The 16724-nt window shown below is 38.3% G+C and overlaps 1 protein-coding gene across 4 annotated transcripts in view; it reads right to left on the bottom strand.

Annotated features, from left to right (window-relative positions):
- The window catches only part of MCU (mitochondrial calcium uniporter), a 195096-nt gene that overhangs the window by 159692 nt on the left and 18680 nt on the right, over positions 1 to 16724 (bottom strand). Inside the window, exon 3 of one of the 4 annotated variants that reach the window (XM_059882562.1) lies at positions 1 to 16724. This exon is cut by the window's left edge and continues 35004 nt beyond it. The exons of the other annotated variants lie outside the window; for them this stretch is intronic. The gene's annotated coding sequence lies outside the window, so the exon portion shown is untranslated. 4 annotated transcript variants of the gene reach the window in all.

The raw sequence follows: 16724 nt of genomic DNA, 5'->3' as shown, positions 1-16724 counted from the left end.
GCGTCAAAGTTAGAGGGATAAAGAAGCAATTTCTTTCAAGGCCAACTAGGCTGTGGCACTGGAAATAAAACAGGTTTAATCCCAATACTCACTGGCACATAGTCTTACTAGTATTTAGTAAGTATTTAGTATTTATCTTTGCTAGAAACATCATGCTGTTCTCCTCCTAAACAGTATATAAATAATTGTAGTCACTCTATGATATCCAACAGCTCATGCAGTTTAATAACACAGAAATATCTTTCTTTTCTCCACATCTATAATTACATCCCTACTCTCAGCAGGACATCTCAGGGGAAGAAAAGGGAAGTAAGATGAGCATCTTCAAACTTCCATTAAAACAAAACCAAACAAGACCATCTTTTGTAATTTCACACTATACTCCCTCTCACTCAACACACTCCAGCAATATCCTTGTTTCTCTGGTTGGCTAAGCTCATCCACCGTCTTGTGACCCAACCCCTCATCCTGATCCCAAACCACTGCCTTTTCACTGTTCCCTCTACTTAAATATTCTTCACCTTATCATTACATGGATTTCTTCTTGTCATTAGGTCTCAGCTTAAGTACCTTGACCCTAGAAAGGCCTTCACTTTCAAATCTAAATTAACCCTGCAACCACTCTCCACCATGTCAGAGTCTCCATGGTTTTTAACTACCACACCTTTAAACAGCCTTCAATGTTTAGAGAATTCCTCGTAAAAGTCCTGCCTATCCAAGTCAGAAGTCAGAAATTCACTTTCTCAGCCTTTCCTGCAAATATGAAGCAGGTTTGTGACCTATCTAGTATTTAGAATAGTGCTGCAGATACAAGAGGTATTCAATTTAAAAGAAAAAAAAAAAAACCTCTTTGCTGCTACATAAATGCAAACACAGTACTTGGGAACCAGTTTGAAGAAATTCAAAGTCTCAGTGCTGTAGAAGTTAAGAGCTAAAAAGGATCAATGTGGATTGCAGAGGTCAGAGGCTTCAAAAAGGAGATAGCACTTGAGTACTGAAAAGATGGACTCTAAGCCATCTTTCTATAGGATACAGAAGGGGAGATACATGACTTCTAAAGGATGCAAACTAATGAATAGCACTAGGAATGTGTGGCAAACACAAAATACAGAATTAAGGAGACGTGTGTTGAGCTGGGTGGAAAATATCTTAGATATGCAAGACATGCAATACTATGAATGGCTCTGAACGCCAGGCTTGGGGAATGGTGTATTTGATGTTTCAAGAACACTAATCCTCAATGAGCATTTTCATCTATTCTTTATTCTAGATGTTATCTGCTATGTAAACCTACAACAGCTACCCACACATTTTCTACAGCACTCCCTCTCTGAACACTGATGTTCTATATTTATCTGTTCAAGCTGAGAGACTACCAAAGAAAGAGATTCTTTAATTAATCCTCCTGTTACCAAGCGAATACCCAATTTAAAGATAAAAAATCTATTACCAAAATGGCCTTTATTTCCCAACCTCATCCCCAAAGTCCGATTCTAAAATTGTCACAATTCCCTTTCTCCTCCGATGTATTAGACTGCGTTGGTACTAGGTACAGGAACTGAGGGTTTTTTTGGTTGCTGTTGGTTTGGCTGCACCATGTAGCATGCGGGATCTTCGCTCCTAGACTGGGATCAAACCTACACCCTATGTAATGGAAGCAGGGAGTCTTAACCACTCGACTGCCAGGGAAGTCCCTGAACTAGGGCTTCAAGGAGAGAATTTTGTTTTATTTTGTATTAAGGTAACACAGTCACCCAGAACACAGAAAGAAAAGTAATTTTATAAAGATAACTCTTCAAATAAAGTCTTATTAAGAATCCAGCAAGTCCTGTAACTAACAACTATTAAAAAGCTACATAATTATATTTTATGGTCTTCCCTGAATCAGAGGGACCTTAGAATACTCTCTTATGTTGTTGGTTTTGGAAAACAATCTGACAGTAATCATCAAATATTACTAAATATAGGGCTTCCCTAGTGGTTCAGTGGTTAAGAATCTGCCTTGAAATGCAGGGGACACCAGTTTGATCCCTGGTCCAGGAAGATCCCACATGCCTCGAGGCGACTGAGTCCATGTAGCACAAAAACCGAAGCCCACATGTGTCTAGAGCCTATGCTCCACAACAAAAGAAGTCACTGCAACAAGAAGTTCACATGTTGCAAGCAGGGTAGCCCCTGCTTGCCACAACTAGAGAAATGCCCATGCACAGCAATGAAGATCCAAAGTAGACAAAAATAAATTAAAATGTTAAATATTACTAAATATACATGTATATGTATACTCATGTGATTCACTCCTGATTCTCTATCTCATAGAATGTGCTTCAACAGATTACTATCAATACAATGTTCACATCAACAAAAAATGGGGATCAAAGTAAATGTTCATCAACAAGGAATTAACTAAATAAACAATGGTTCCAGCTGCACCAGGGAATAATCTCATATATAATGCCATATTTTATATAACCATTAAATGAATGGCTTAGAGCTATACTAGTTGACTTAACAGAAGTTTTATTAATTATTACTGAGTGAGAAAAACAAGATACAGAAAAGAAAGTATAATATGATCTAATTTTATAAAACAAAGTAAAATAAAAAACACTGCATATATGCACATAAGAGTGTGGGTTATATTGATACCTAGGAAGACATAAGATGATGATTCAAGTATGGAGACAAATAAGGAAGGATAAATACTAAAGGTTACCTTGGAGCACAATGAGATAAAAGAAAGAAAAGAAATTAGGCAAGAAAGGAGGAAAGAAGTAAACTCACAATTATATAAAAACACACACAGACAGTAGTTTAGTTGCTAAGTTGTGGTCGACTCTTTGTGACTCCATGGACTGCAATACGCCAGACGTCCCTGACCTTCACTGTCTCTCAGAATTTGCTCAAACTCGTGTCCAACGAGTTGGTGATGCCCTCCAACCATCTCATCCTCTGTGTGCCCTTCTCCCACCCTCAATCCTTCCCAGCATTAGGGTCTTTTCCAATGAGTCCGGTCTTCGCATCAGGTGGCCAAAGTATTGGAGAGTCATCATCAGTTCTTCTAATGAATATTCAGGGTTGACTTCCTTTAGGATTGACTGGTTTTATCTCCTTGCAGTTCAATGGGCTTTCAAGAGTCTTCTCCAGCACCACAATTCAAAAGCATCAAGTCTTGGGTGCTCAGCCATCTTTATGGTCCAACTCTCACACCCATACACGACTACTGGAAAAACCATAGCTTTGTCTATAAGGAGGTCCAAAAAGTGATGTCTCTGCTTTTTAATATGCAATCTAGGTTTGTCACAGCTTTCCTTCCAAGGAGCAAGTATCTTTTAATTTCACGGCTGCAGTCACTGTCCACAGTGATTTTGGAGCCCACAAAAATAAACTCCATTACTCTTTCCATTTCTTCCCCATCTATATGCCATGAAGTGATGGGATTAGATGCTATGATCTTAGTTTTTTGAATGTTGAGTGTTAAGCCAGCTTTTCCACTCTCATCTTTCATCTTTCACTTTCATCAAGAGGCTCTTTAGTTTCTCTTCACTTTCTGCCATTCGAGTGGTATCATCTGCATATCTAAGGTTATTGATATGTCTCCCAGCAATCCTGATTCCAGCTGATGATTCATCCAGCCTAGCATTTCATACACGTACTTTGCATATAAGTTAAATAAGCAGGATGATACTATGCAGCCCTGATGTACTTTTCCATTTGGAACCAGTCAGTTGTTCCATGTCCAGTTCTAACTGTTGCTTCTTGACCTGCATACACGTTTCTCACAAGACAGGTAAGGTGGTCTGGTATTCCCATCTCTTTAAGAATTTTCCACAGTTTGTTGTGATATGGAAATTTAAAAGAAGGGTTTTTAGAAACCAACTAATATAACCTTCCTAATCATCCAGAGATTCATTTATTCAATAACAACTGCCTACTTTGTGCATTCAACAGGGACAAGGGTTGGTGTCTCCTTTCTAATAATAGATCTAGTAACAAAGAATTCATCTAGTCCCAAAGATGCCCAGTGCATATTAAAGCTGATATCATCAAAGAAAATGTCTTCCATGTGTTTAGCTGAAATTTGCTTCTCCATAAGGAGAAGGAATTAATCTATTCTAACTTCCATGCACATAATTGTCTTCACATATTTTCAGGACTGATATTTTATTCACTCAGCAACTACAGATAGCTCTCTACCTTTATATATAATACAGCCCTTAAAATTTGCCTAAAAGTTGAATGTATAGACTCAGACCTAAGGAATTTAAATATTAACAAAATAACAACTGGGGGAAAAAAATGCAACTCAGATTGCAAAGAGTTAAGTTTCCTAATATATAAAGAGCTCCCATTAAATCACAAAGAAAAAGACCAATATCTTTATAAGAGTTAAGAAAAGGAGATCTGGTGCACAGGGAAAAAAAAAAAAAAGGATAAAAACAATTCTTTAAAAAAATGTTCAACTTCACTCACTGAATACAAAATAAATATGCATTGAGTACCATTTACTCACCACAATTTGGTGTTACTATTGAAAGTTGGTAACACCTTTTGATAGCAAAGATGTAAGCAGACGGTAATTCTCATACCTTCTGCTTTCAGGAATGCTTTTACAAACTCATACAGGAGCAATGATGAATACACAGTCATTTTCTATAGCAATGCAATTATTTTGAATGTGGTAGGGGAGAAGACTTTTGAGAGTGCCTTGGACAGCAAGAAGACCAAACCAGTCAATCCTAAAGGAAATCAACCCTGAATATTCATTGGAAGAACTGATGCTGCAGCTCCAATGCTTTGGCCACCTGATTCAGAGAGCCAACTTATTGAAAAAGACCCTGATGCTGGAAAAGATTGAGGACAGGAGGAGAAGGGGGCGACAGAAGATGAGATGGCTGGATGGCATCAGCGACTCAACGGACACGAGTTTGAGTAAACTCCAGGAGACAGTGAAGGACTGGGAAGCCTGGCATGTTCCTGTCCATGGGGTTACAAGAAGTCAGACACAACTTAGCGAATAAACAACAACAATGCAAATAATAGCAAAAAAAAAAACCACTCTAAACAAACATGTAACAGAGGGAATTAACATTTTTCAGTAAAAGTACACACCTATATGAAAGAGTTTCATGATACAAAAATATCAGATAGCAATTCTTTTTTAGTTTTTTAAACTTTTTCTTTTGTATTGGGGTATAGCTGATTAACAATGTTGTGACAGTTTCGGGTGAACAGTGAAGTGATTCAGCCACACATATACAAGCATCCATTCTCCCCCAAACTCCCCTCCCATAAAGGCTGCCACATAATACTGAGCAGAGTTCCATGTGCTCCAGACAGCAATTCCAAAAGAAGAGTTTATAGGACAACTGCCTCTTAATATTCTTTTTTTTAAATACAGTTGATTTACAACACTGTGTCACTTTCAAATGTACAGGAGAGTGACTTTTTGTGGGTTTTAGTCCATTATAGGTTATTACAAGATATTGAGTATAATTCCCTGTGCAATACAGTAAATCCTCATTGCTTATCTATTTTATGTATAGTAGTTAGTATCTGTGAATCTCATACTCCTAACCTGTCCCTTCCTGCCCCGCCCATTTGGTAACCATAAATTTGTTTTCTGTCTGTGGGTCTATTTTTGTTTCGTAAATAAGTTTCTTTGTATCATATTTTTAGATTTCTCATCTAAATGGTATCATATGATATTTGTCTGTCTGACTTCCTTCCTCAGTATGATCATCTCTAGGTCCATCTATGTTGCTGCAAATGGCAATATTTCATTCTTTTTAGGGTAGAGTAATATTCCACCCTCTGTGTGTATCATATCTTAAACATTTGAGTATCAATGGACACTTAGGTTGTTTCTGTGTCTTGGCTATTGTAAACAGTGTTCTTGCCTGGAGAATCCCAGGGACGGGGGAGCCTGGTGAGCTGCTTTCTATGGGGTCGCACAGAGTCAGACACGACTGAAGCGACTTAGCAGCAGCAGCAGCAGGTATGAACACCGGGATACATATACCTCTTCAAGGGTTTTCATTTCTTCCGGATATATACCGAAATGTGGAATTACTGGATCATATGGTAGTCCCAGTTTCAGTTTAAGGTGCCTCCCTACTGTTTTTCATAGTGGCCACACCAGTTTACATTCCTACCAACAGTGTTATGAGGGTTTCCCTTTCTCCACATCTTCTCCAACATTTATTATCTGTAGCCTTTTTGATAACAACCATCCTGACCAGTGTGAGGTGATACCTCATTGTAGTTTTGGTTCACATTTTTCTAATGTTGCATTTCTTGAATTAGCACTGTTGAGCATCTCTTCCTGCTGGCCATCTGTATGTCTTCTTTGGAAAATGTCTCTTCTGGGCTTCTCTTTCCATTTGTCTCCTGATATTGAGTTGTATGAGTTGTCTGTATATTTTGGATATTAATCTCTTGCTGGTTGCATCGTTTCCAAACATTTTCTCCCATCCCATAGGTCGTCTTTCCTTTTTGTCAGTGGTCTCCTTTGCTGTGCAAAAGCTTTTAAATTTAATTAGGTTCCATTTGTTTATTTTTGCTTTTATTTCTTTTACCTTGGAGCCTGATCTAAAAAAACACTGCTATGATTTATGTTAAAGACTGTTTTGCCTAAGCCCTCTTCCAAGAGTTTTATGATGTCATGTCTTACATTTAGGTCTTTAAACAACTTTCAGTTTATTTTTATATATGGTGTAAGGGAATGTTATTTCATTGTTTTACATGTAACTGTCCAGCCTTCCCAACATCACTTGTTGAAGACACTGTCTCTTCTCCATTGTATACTCTTACCTCCTTTGTGTCATGGATTAACTGACCATAGGTGTGTGCGTTTATTTCTGGAATGTCTATTCCATCCCATTGATCAATATGCCTACCTTTGTGCCTGTTTTTTGCATCAATATCAACTGTTTTGATTATTGTAGCTTTGTAGTATAGTCTGAAGTCTGCAAGGGTATTTAGGTTTCTCAAGTTTGGCAGTTCTGGGTCTTTTGTAGTTCCAGATAAATTTCAGGATTATTTGTTTTAGTTCTGTGAAAAATGCCATGGGAAATTTGATAGCAATTGCATTAAAACTGTAGATTGCTTTGGATAGTAAGGCCATTTTAACAGTATTAATTATTCTAATCCAAGAGCACTGGATATCTTTCCATTTCTTTGAATCATCTTCAATTTCCTTTATCAGTGTTTTATAGTTTTCAGTATATAGGTCTTTCACCTTCTTGGTTAAGTTTATTCCTAAGGTTTTTGTTTTGTTTTTTGGCTGTGCTGGGTCTTCATTGTTATCTGTGGGCTTTCTTTCTCTAGTTGTGAGTTGCATGTGGAATCTTCCTGGACCAGGGATTGAACCCATGTCCCCTACACTGGACCACCAGGAAAACCCCTGTATTTTTTTTTTTAATGCAATTTTAAATGGGATTGTTTTTTTACATTCTCTTTCTGATATTTCATTATTAGTATATAGAAATGCAGATGATTTCTTTGTATTAATCTTATATCCTGCTACCATGCTGAAATCATTTATTAATTCTAATAGTTTTTGTGTAGAGACTTTAAGGTTCTCTATATTGAGTGTCATGTCATCTGCAAATAGTGACAGCTTTACCTCTTCTCTCTCAATTTGGATACATTTTCTCTCTTCTTCTGGTCTAACTACTGAGGCTAGGACTTCCAATACCATGTTAAATAGAAGCAGTCTGAGTGGGCATCCTTGTTTTGCTTCTGAATTTAGCTGGAAGGCTTTCAGCTTTCTACCACTGAGCATGATAAACTGTGGGTTTTTCAAAAATGGCCTTTATTATGTTGAGACATATTCTCTCTATACCCACTTTGAGTTTACTTCTTAATATTCTTCATTACCAAATCTACAGACAGAAGAATGAGCTTTCCAACAACCATAGAAAAACCTAACAGTCTTCACTAAAATAGTAAAACGTTTTTAGAAGACAGCATCTCAAACAGATGGACTTTTAAAGATGCTTTAAATAACTTTATTGTAATTTGTGCCTGTTACTTTTGAGTGTATAAGAATGTGATCAGGGCAGTAACTGATTCTGTTTACACAGTAACATACAACAGAAGGATCTTTTCAGAGGGGTTTTGTTGTTATTTTCAATTTTCCCTTAAAACTTGTTTCAAGGGGAAAGAATGTTTATGCTTTAAAATTCTCAAATATGCCACCAGCAGAATCTATTTTGAAAATTATATCATAAACACAAGCAATGATACGGCCACTCTTTGGAGTATTATGCTGTCATTAAATGTTCATGACACAGTTGTTAAATATTTGGCAAAATCCCAAGCAAAAGAAGCAAAATATAGTTATATACTTTTATGTTGTACATAAAGATCAATGATTCTTTTATCAGAGGAAAGATGAACTCCATAAAAAATGTCTGGAAGGGAGTGGTTATCTGTCAGTAGTCTTTTCTTCCTTTCATTTTTCTGTGTATCTCAGCTTTTCAATGATAATATTTATTACCTTTATAATAGAAGCAAGCTTTTTAAAAGGATAATAATTCTGACTGTGTTAGACAAAATAAGAATCACAGCATCAGACATGTGAACAGAAAACTAAGGTTATCTCTGTTCTCTGAAAAATTTAGTAATCATAAAAATGTTGTTATAAAAAATCTGTACCTTCATTGCAATTTTGCTCTGAATCTTAAACTGCTCTAAAAAGTCTTAATTAAAAAAAAAAAAAAAAACTCCAGAGGATAAACATTTTCTGAAACCAAAAGTGACACAAGAAAGGAAGCTTTTATAAAAGAAAAAGGGCTTTTCCTTCAATGTTCAAGTCTGTAGGAGAAAAATATTGTAAATTTTAGTTAGTGTCACTCAATAAAATAACACATACACTCATAAAGAAAATCAGACTTTTTCTCCATTTAATTATCTGCCAAGAAGAAGTGACAGCTTTTAGTTCAAATTATCCTTTTCTCTGACCTCTGTGAATCAAACCCCAAAATAAAAATGTGTTAATATGGTTATACCTGAACGATTAATTTGCAAAAAAGTAACTCTGGCTATCGTGTTTATAATTCTTATTGTGCTATAATTTTACTTGTAAAAAATACTTAAGTGTAGAAGAAAGAAAACTCTGGTTAGTAAGTACAGCTCAATCTTGCCACCTCAGTGTAATATTTGTCTATGCACAAACTTAACTTTCAAGGAACAAAGATCACGGTGTCTGGTCCCATCACTCCACGGCAAACAGATGGGGAAACAACGGAAACAGTGACAGACTTTATTTTCTTGGGCTCCAAAATCACTGCAGCCACGAAATTAAATTAAAAGACACTTGTTCCTTGCAAGAAAAGCTATGACAAACCTAGACAGCATATTAAAAAACAGAGACATTACTTTGCTGACAAAGGTCCATATAGTCAAAACTACGGTTTTTCCAGTTGTCATGTATGGATCTGAGAGCAGGAAAATACAAAAGGCTTGAGTGCCAAAGAATTGATGCCTTCAAACTGTGGTGCTGGAGAAGACTCTTCAGAGTCCCTTGGATTGCAAGGAGATCAAACAGTCAATCCGAAAAGAAATCAACCCTGAATAATCATTGGAAAGACTGATGCTGAAGCTCCAATACTTTGACCACCTGATGTAAAGAGCTGACCTACTGGAAAAGACGCTGATGTTGGGAAAGATTGAAGGCAGGAGGAGAAGGGGACAATAAGAGTATGAGATGGCTGGATGACATCACCAACTCAATGGACCTAAGTTTGAGCCAGGGAAGCCTGGCATGCTGTAGTTCATGGGGTCACAAAAAGTTGGACATGACTGAGCAACTGAACAACAGCAAGACTAAGTGAAGCAGAGGAGTGAATTCCACTTCAGGGGGAAAAAAGGCAGCAAATGAGATCAAGAGGAGAAGGTAGCATCATAAAGGAGAAGGCAATGGCATCCCACTCCAGTACTCTTGCCTGGAAAATCCCATGGACGGAGGAGCCTGGTAGGCTGCCATCCATGGGGTCCCTAAGAGTCAGACACAACTGAGCGACTTCACTTTCACTTTTCTCTTTCATGCATTGGAGAAGGAAATGGCAACCCACTCCAGTGTTCTTGCCTGGAGAATCCCAGGGACAGGGGAGCCTGGTGGGCTGCTGTCTATGGGGTCGCACAGAGTCAGACACGACTGAAGCGACTTAGCAGCAGCAGCAGCAGCAGTTTATAAAAAGTCACACACCTTTTAAATTCTAATAAACTAGTGTGCTAAACTCATCTATAAATTTTAATATTTATACATAAAAAAGTCCCTATAAACCTATTTTAATCTTCAAATAAAGTATACAAATTACATTTTCTCATTAATTATCACAGATATTCAAACTCACAGTGATGTTATTATGAGATTAACACACTACCAAACATATACTTTACCATAAATACTGTTGAATTCCTCATAAAAAACTGAAGTAAACAATAATATCAAGTTTCAAGTACCAGTGACAGGCCCAAACTGATTTGTTTATATGTATTTCAGATAGTTTCCTTTCAACCAAAATGAAATGCTACTTTTTCAGTCTCAACAGCAAATATAACCATTATCCCCACCTACAGAAAACACTGCCTAGAAACAGCAGTAATATATCACTACAGTTTGGCATCAGACAGGTATAGAAACACTGCAGTATATTTTAGAAATCATCTCAGGACAACCAAAAAAATAAAAATTAAAAATTCCTTCCATACAAAGGATGTTCCCAGATGGGAAATACACACACTCAATTTATATATTTAGAAGAAGTACATATAGGTGCATTCAACAACTTTTGAGTGCTTTTGTGTTAGGCTTTGGGTGCTAAGGATTCTGTCATGAAGAAATTGCTTCTGTTATAAAGAGATAGGAAAGGAAGGCAAGTAATACTGATATATAAACATGTTGTATGTTGGAAGTACTAGGAAAAAATAAAGCAGAGAAATGAAGAAAGCGTGATGAGAAAATGTTGAGGAAAGACTACAAATTTACATAGTGAAATCACAGAAAATATTTGAGCAGTCTTGAGAGAGGTAAGAAATAAACAAACCCGCATGTAATTCAGAAGAGCATTCTAACTATGCGTGCAAGCTCAGTCATGTCCAACTCTCTGTGACCCCAGTGATCAAACCCACATCTCCTGTGTCTTCTGCACTGCAGGCAGATTCCTTACCTCTGAGCTACCAGAGAAGCCCAACTCTAACTATACAAAGCTACGAATGCAAAGATCCTGTGAGATGAGTGCATGTCACCCATCATGGAACAGTAAGGACAGTATCATAAGAATAGAGTGGGCAAGGGGGAAAGTAGCAATAATTGGGTGTGAGTCAGAGAGCTAAATGTTCAGCAGTGGTAAGACAGAACTGGCTGGAACCATCTTAAGAGCAGACTATTATACTTTCTAGAACTTTGAATCCCACAGCAGGAATAATAATAGCACAAAAATAGGCATATGCTATAAATCAGAAGCTTTTCCTTTTCCAGAGATCATTTTATCAGCACATTGCTGCTTGGAGGCCACTTAACATACTTTGTCTTTTACTCTAAGTGAGATCTGAAGCTGTCGGAATGGTTGTCTTCTTGCCTGACATCATCACTTCCATTGCCTGAGTTCTCATCATAAAAAAAAAAAGCAAAAGCAAGGAGGCTACTTTGGAGGCTGTTGTTATATTCTAGGCGAGATACTTTGGTGGTCTAAAACAAAGTGCCAGTGTGAGACAATGAGAAAAAGTTAAGTGTCTATCAGCAAATGAATGGATAAAGAAAATATGGCATATACATACAAAGGAATATTGGTGGTGCTTCTGACTCTAATGTGACCCCATGGACTGTAGCCCACCAGGCCCCTCTGTCCATGCAATTTCCCAGGCAAGAATACTGCAATGGGTTGCCATTTTCTTCTCCAAGAGATCTTCCCAACCCAGGGATCAAACCCACATCTCCTGCATTGCAGGCAGATTTTTTAAAGATGAGCCACAAGGGAAGCCCACAATGGAGTACTATTCAGTCACAAAGATTTTAACAAATCAAACGTTCCCATTTTTAACAACATGAATAGACCTAGAGGCTATTATTGGAGAAGGCAATGGCACCCCACTCTAGTACTCTTGCCTGGAAAATCCCATGGACAGAGAAGCCTGGTACTGCAGTCCATGGGGTCGCTCAGAGTCAGAAACGACTGAGTGACTTCACTTTCACTTTTCACTTTCATGCATTGGAGAAGGAAATAGCAACCCATTCCAGTGTTCTTGCCTGGAGAATCCCAGGGACGGGGGAGCCTGGTGGGCTGCCGTCTATGGGGTCTCGCATAGAGTTGGACACGACTGAAGTGACTTAGCAGCAGCAGAGGCTATTATGCTTAGTGAAATGAGTCAGTTCAGTTCAGTCACTCAGTTATGTCTGACTCTTTGCCACCCCAAGGACTGCAGCATGCCAGACTTCCTTGTTCATCACCAACTCCCAGAACTTGCTCGAACTTATGTCCATTGAGTTGGTGATGCCATCCAACCATCTCATCCTCTGTTGTCCCCTTCTCCTCCTGCCTTCAATCTTTCCCAGCATCAGGGTCTTTTCAAATGAGTCAGTTCTTTGCATCAGGTGGCCAAAGTATTGGAGTTTCAGTTCAGCATCAGTCCTTCCAATGAATATTCAGGACCAGTTTCCTGAAGGATTGACTGGTTGGATCTCCCTGCAGTCCAAGGGACTCTCAAGAGTCTTCCCCAACACCACAGTTCAAAAGCAGATATGAGTCAGATAAAAAAGTGAAATGAGTCAGATAAACAAATACTGTCAGTTTTCACTTTTATATGGAATCCAAAAAATAAAACAAATGAACAATTATAGCAAAACAGAAATGAACTAACAAATACAGAGAACAAACTTGTGGTTACCCATGAAGAGTGCCTTGGAGGGAGGGGCAGAAAAGGGGAAGGGGTTAAGATGTACAAATTACTAAGAATAAAATAAATAAGATATAAGGATATATAATGTACAGGACAGGGAACATTGCCCATATTTTAAAATAACCTGAAATGGACTTTAATATATAAAAATACTGAATCACTATGTTGTATACCTGAAAGTAATATCATAAGTCAACCATACTTCAATTAAAAATGGAGAAGTCAAACTTGATATAAAGAGCTATTCTGATGTGAATCAGTACATGATAACAGTTATTAAGCTTCCTGCAAACAAAGCAATGATATGTAGTTCTAAGCTAAATATATCATTCCTGGTTCTGAATTAAGAAGCACAAAGAACTAAGAGTCTTATATGCACATTATGTATCCTCAGCTATTAACAGTTCTATTATCATTTCAAATGATCAACACATATATTTATTGTTATATACATATAAGGCACTGCAGGGTTTATAAAAAATCCTATAATCTAAGCCCTCAACCTCAAGGAGGTTAAAATTCTAAAAACTAAACTAAATCATCCATATATTAAAAACTACAGACTCAAGGCAATAAAAGTATAAAATATATGGTCAGGCAAGTAAGTAATCTATAAACTGCCAGGAGGAAGGGAGAGGAAAAAAAAAATATCACTGAACAGATAGAACTTGAGCTAGGCCTTAAAGGATAAACACAATGAGACTGTGAGAGAGGGATGAAAGGAACAAGCAAGGGCCTTCCAGGCTGTGGATCTGCAAAGTGAAAGAGCTAGGATAAAGGTGAGCGTGTACCTGGTGGTTAGGGATGGGTCTATTCAAGGCATGCAGGAGACAGAAAGTTACAACTATAACTTGTACTAGCTTGGGCACATTATTTAGAACCCTCCAGCCTCTATTTCTTCAACAGTGGTAATAACAGTATGTACTTTACAGGAATAAATTACATAAAACCATGCATGTACGGTGCTTCACACAACCTGAAAGTTAATAAGCAATCAGTTCAGTTCAGTCGCTCAGTCGTGTCCAACTCTTTGCGACCCCATGAATCGCAGCACGCCAGGCCTCCCTGTCCATCACCAACTCCCGGAGTTCACCCAGACTCACATCCAACAAGTCGGTGATGCCATCCAGCCATCTCATCCTCTGTCGTCCCCTTCTCCTCCTGCCCCCAATCCCTCCCAGCATCAGAGTCTTTTCCAATGAGTCAACTCTTCACATGAGGTGGCCAAAGTATTGGAGTTTCAGCTTTAGCATCGTTGCTTCCAAAGAAATCCCAGGGCTGATCTCCTTCAGAATGGACTGGTTGGATCTCCTTGCAGTCCAAGGGACTCTCAAGAGCCTTCTCCAACACCACAGTTCAAAAGCATCAATTCTTCGGCACTCAGCTTTCTTCACAGTCCAACTCTCTATCAAAACAACATTATCATTAACAGTGGAAAGATAGACTGGAATTCAATTTTAGAAGGTCCTGAATATCAGACAGTGGCCAAAGGACTGGAAAAGGTCAGTTTTCACGCCAATCTCAAAGAAAGGCAATGCCAAAGAATGCTCAAACTACCGCACAATTGCACACATCTCACATGCTAGTAAAGTAATGCTCAAAATTCTCCCAAGCCAGGCTTCAATAGTACGCAAACCATGAACTTCCAGATGTCCAAGCTGCTTTTAGAAAAGGCAGAGAAACCAGAGATCAAATTGCCAACATCCTTTGGATTACTGAAAAAGCAAGAGAGTTCCAGAAAAACCTCTATTTCTGCTTTATTGACTACGCCAAAGCCTTTGACTGTGTGGATCACAACAAACTGTGGAAAATTCTGAGAAATGGGAATACCAGACCACCTGACCTGCCTCCTGAGAAATCTGTATGCAGGTCAGGAAGCAACAGTTAGAACTGGACATGGAACAACAGTCTAGTTCCAAATAAGGAAAGGAGTACATCAAGGCTGTATATTGTCACCCTGCTTATTTAACTTACATGCAGAGTACATCATGCGAAATGCTGGGCTGGATGAAGAACAAGCTGGAATCAAGACTGCTGGGAGAAACATCAATAACATCAGTTATGCATATGACACCACTCTTATGGAAGAAAGTGAAGAACTAAAGAACCTCTTGATGAAAGTGAAAGAAGAGAGTGAAAGTTGGCTTAAAGCTCAACATTCAGAAAACTAAGATCATGGCATCTGGCCCCTTCACTTCTTGGCAAATAGATGGGGAAACAGTGAAAACAGTGACAGACTTTATTTTGGGGGGCTCCAAAATCACTGCAGATGGTGACTGCACCCATGAAATTAAAACTGCACCCATGAAATTAAAAGATGCTTACTCCTTGGAAGAAAAGTTATGACCAACCTAGATGGCATATTAAAAAGCAGAGACATTACTTTGCCAACAAAGGTCCGTTTAGTCAAAGCTATGGTTTTTCCAGGAGTCATGCATGGATGTGAGAGTTGGACTATAAAGAAAGCTGAGTGCCGAAGAATTGATGCTTTTGAAGTGTGGTGTTGAGAGAAGACTCTTGAGAGTCCCTTGGACTGCAAGGAAATCCAACCAGTCAATCCTAAAAGAAATTAGTCCTGAATATTCATTGGAAGGACTAATGTTGAAGCTGAAACTCCGACATTTCGGCCACCTGATGTGAAGAGCTGACTCATTAGAAAAGACCATGATGCTGGGAAAGATTGAAGGTGGGAGGAGAAGGGGACGACAGAGGATGAGATGGTTGGATGGCATCACCAACTCAATGGACGTGAATTTGAGTGAACTCGGTAGTTGGTGATGGACAGGAGGCCTGGCATGCTGCAGTCCATGGGGTCACAAAGAGTCAGACATGACTGAGCCGAACTGAACTGAATATCAGACTAAGGTATTTATATTAAATCCTAAAGGTGGTGCCATGTAAAAGTTTTTTGAGAGGACATGCTTTGGTGAGATTTTTAAAAGATAAATTTGGCAAGAAGATACAGAATGGACTGATTGCAGAGGGAACACTGAAAAGTTGAGATGCTATTTAGACAAATGTCCAGACACATGGTAAGAGTTCTACTATAAGGAAGGATGGTGATAAAGGGAACATAGAGTATAAGATAAGTGAGATGAGAAAGATAGGCTCCAACTAGGATTTAGTTACTAGATAAAAGGATGGGATATAGGTATAACTCACAGGTTACTACGGATTTGGTTCTAGACCACCACAATAAAGCAAATATTGCAATAAAGTGAGTCACATGACTTTCCTGGTTCCCTAGTGCATCTGGAAGTTCTGTCTGTTTACTGTACTGTTAAGGGTGCAATAGCATTATGTCTGAAAAAAAGTACACACCTGTGGAAATGCTTTATTGCTAAAAACGCTAACCATCTTCTTAGCCTTCAGCCAGTCATAGTACTAACATCAAAGACCACTGATCGCACATCACCATAACAAATGATGAAAAAGTTTGAAATATTGCAAGAACTGCCAAAATGTTACACAGAGACCTGAAGTGAGCAAATGCTGTCAGAAAAACAGTGCTGACAGACTTGCTCAACACAGGGTTGTCACGAACCTTCAATTTGTAAAAAATGCAATACCTATGAAACACAATAGAGAATCAAAGGTATCAATAAAAAAAAAGTGAAGTCAAAAAAGAGGTGCCATTTGGGGAAAAAACTCTACATTCTGGTTACGTTTGAAAGCTCACTCACTGATTTAACGACAATCAGAGGGAAGGAGAAAATCCAGCATGTATAAATACACCAGCATATCCAAGCGGCAACTACTTGGCTTGTAAGTCTTTTCCATAGTAAAGAATGGATGAAGTATTTTCGGAGGCATCCCCAAAC

This window comes from Bos taurus, chromosome 28 (assembly GCF_002263795.3).
Source record: "Bos taurus isolate L1 Dominette 01449 registration number 42190680 breed Hereford chromosome 28, ARS-UCD2.0, whole genome shotgun sequence".
NCBI classification, from domain to species: domain Eukaryota; kingdom Metazoa; phylum Chordata; class Mammalia; order Artiodactyla; family Bovidae; genus Bos; species Bos taurus.
This window is presented reverse-complemented; position numbering and strand designations above follow the sequence as displayed.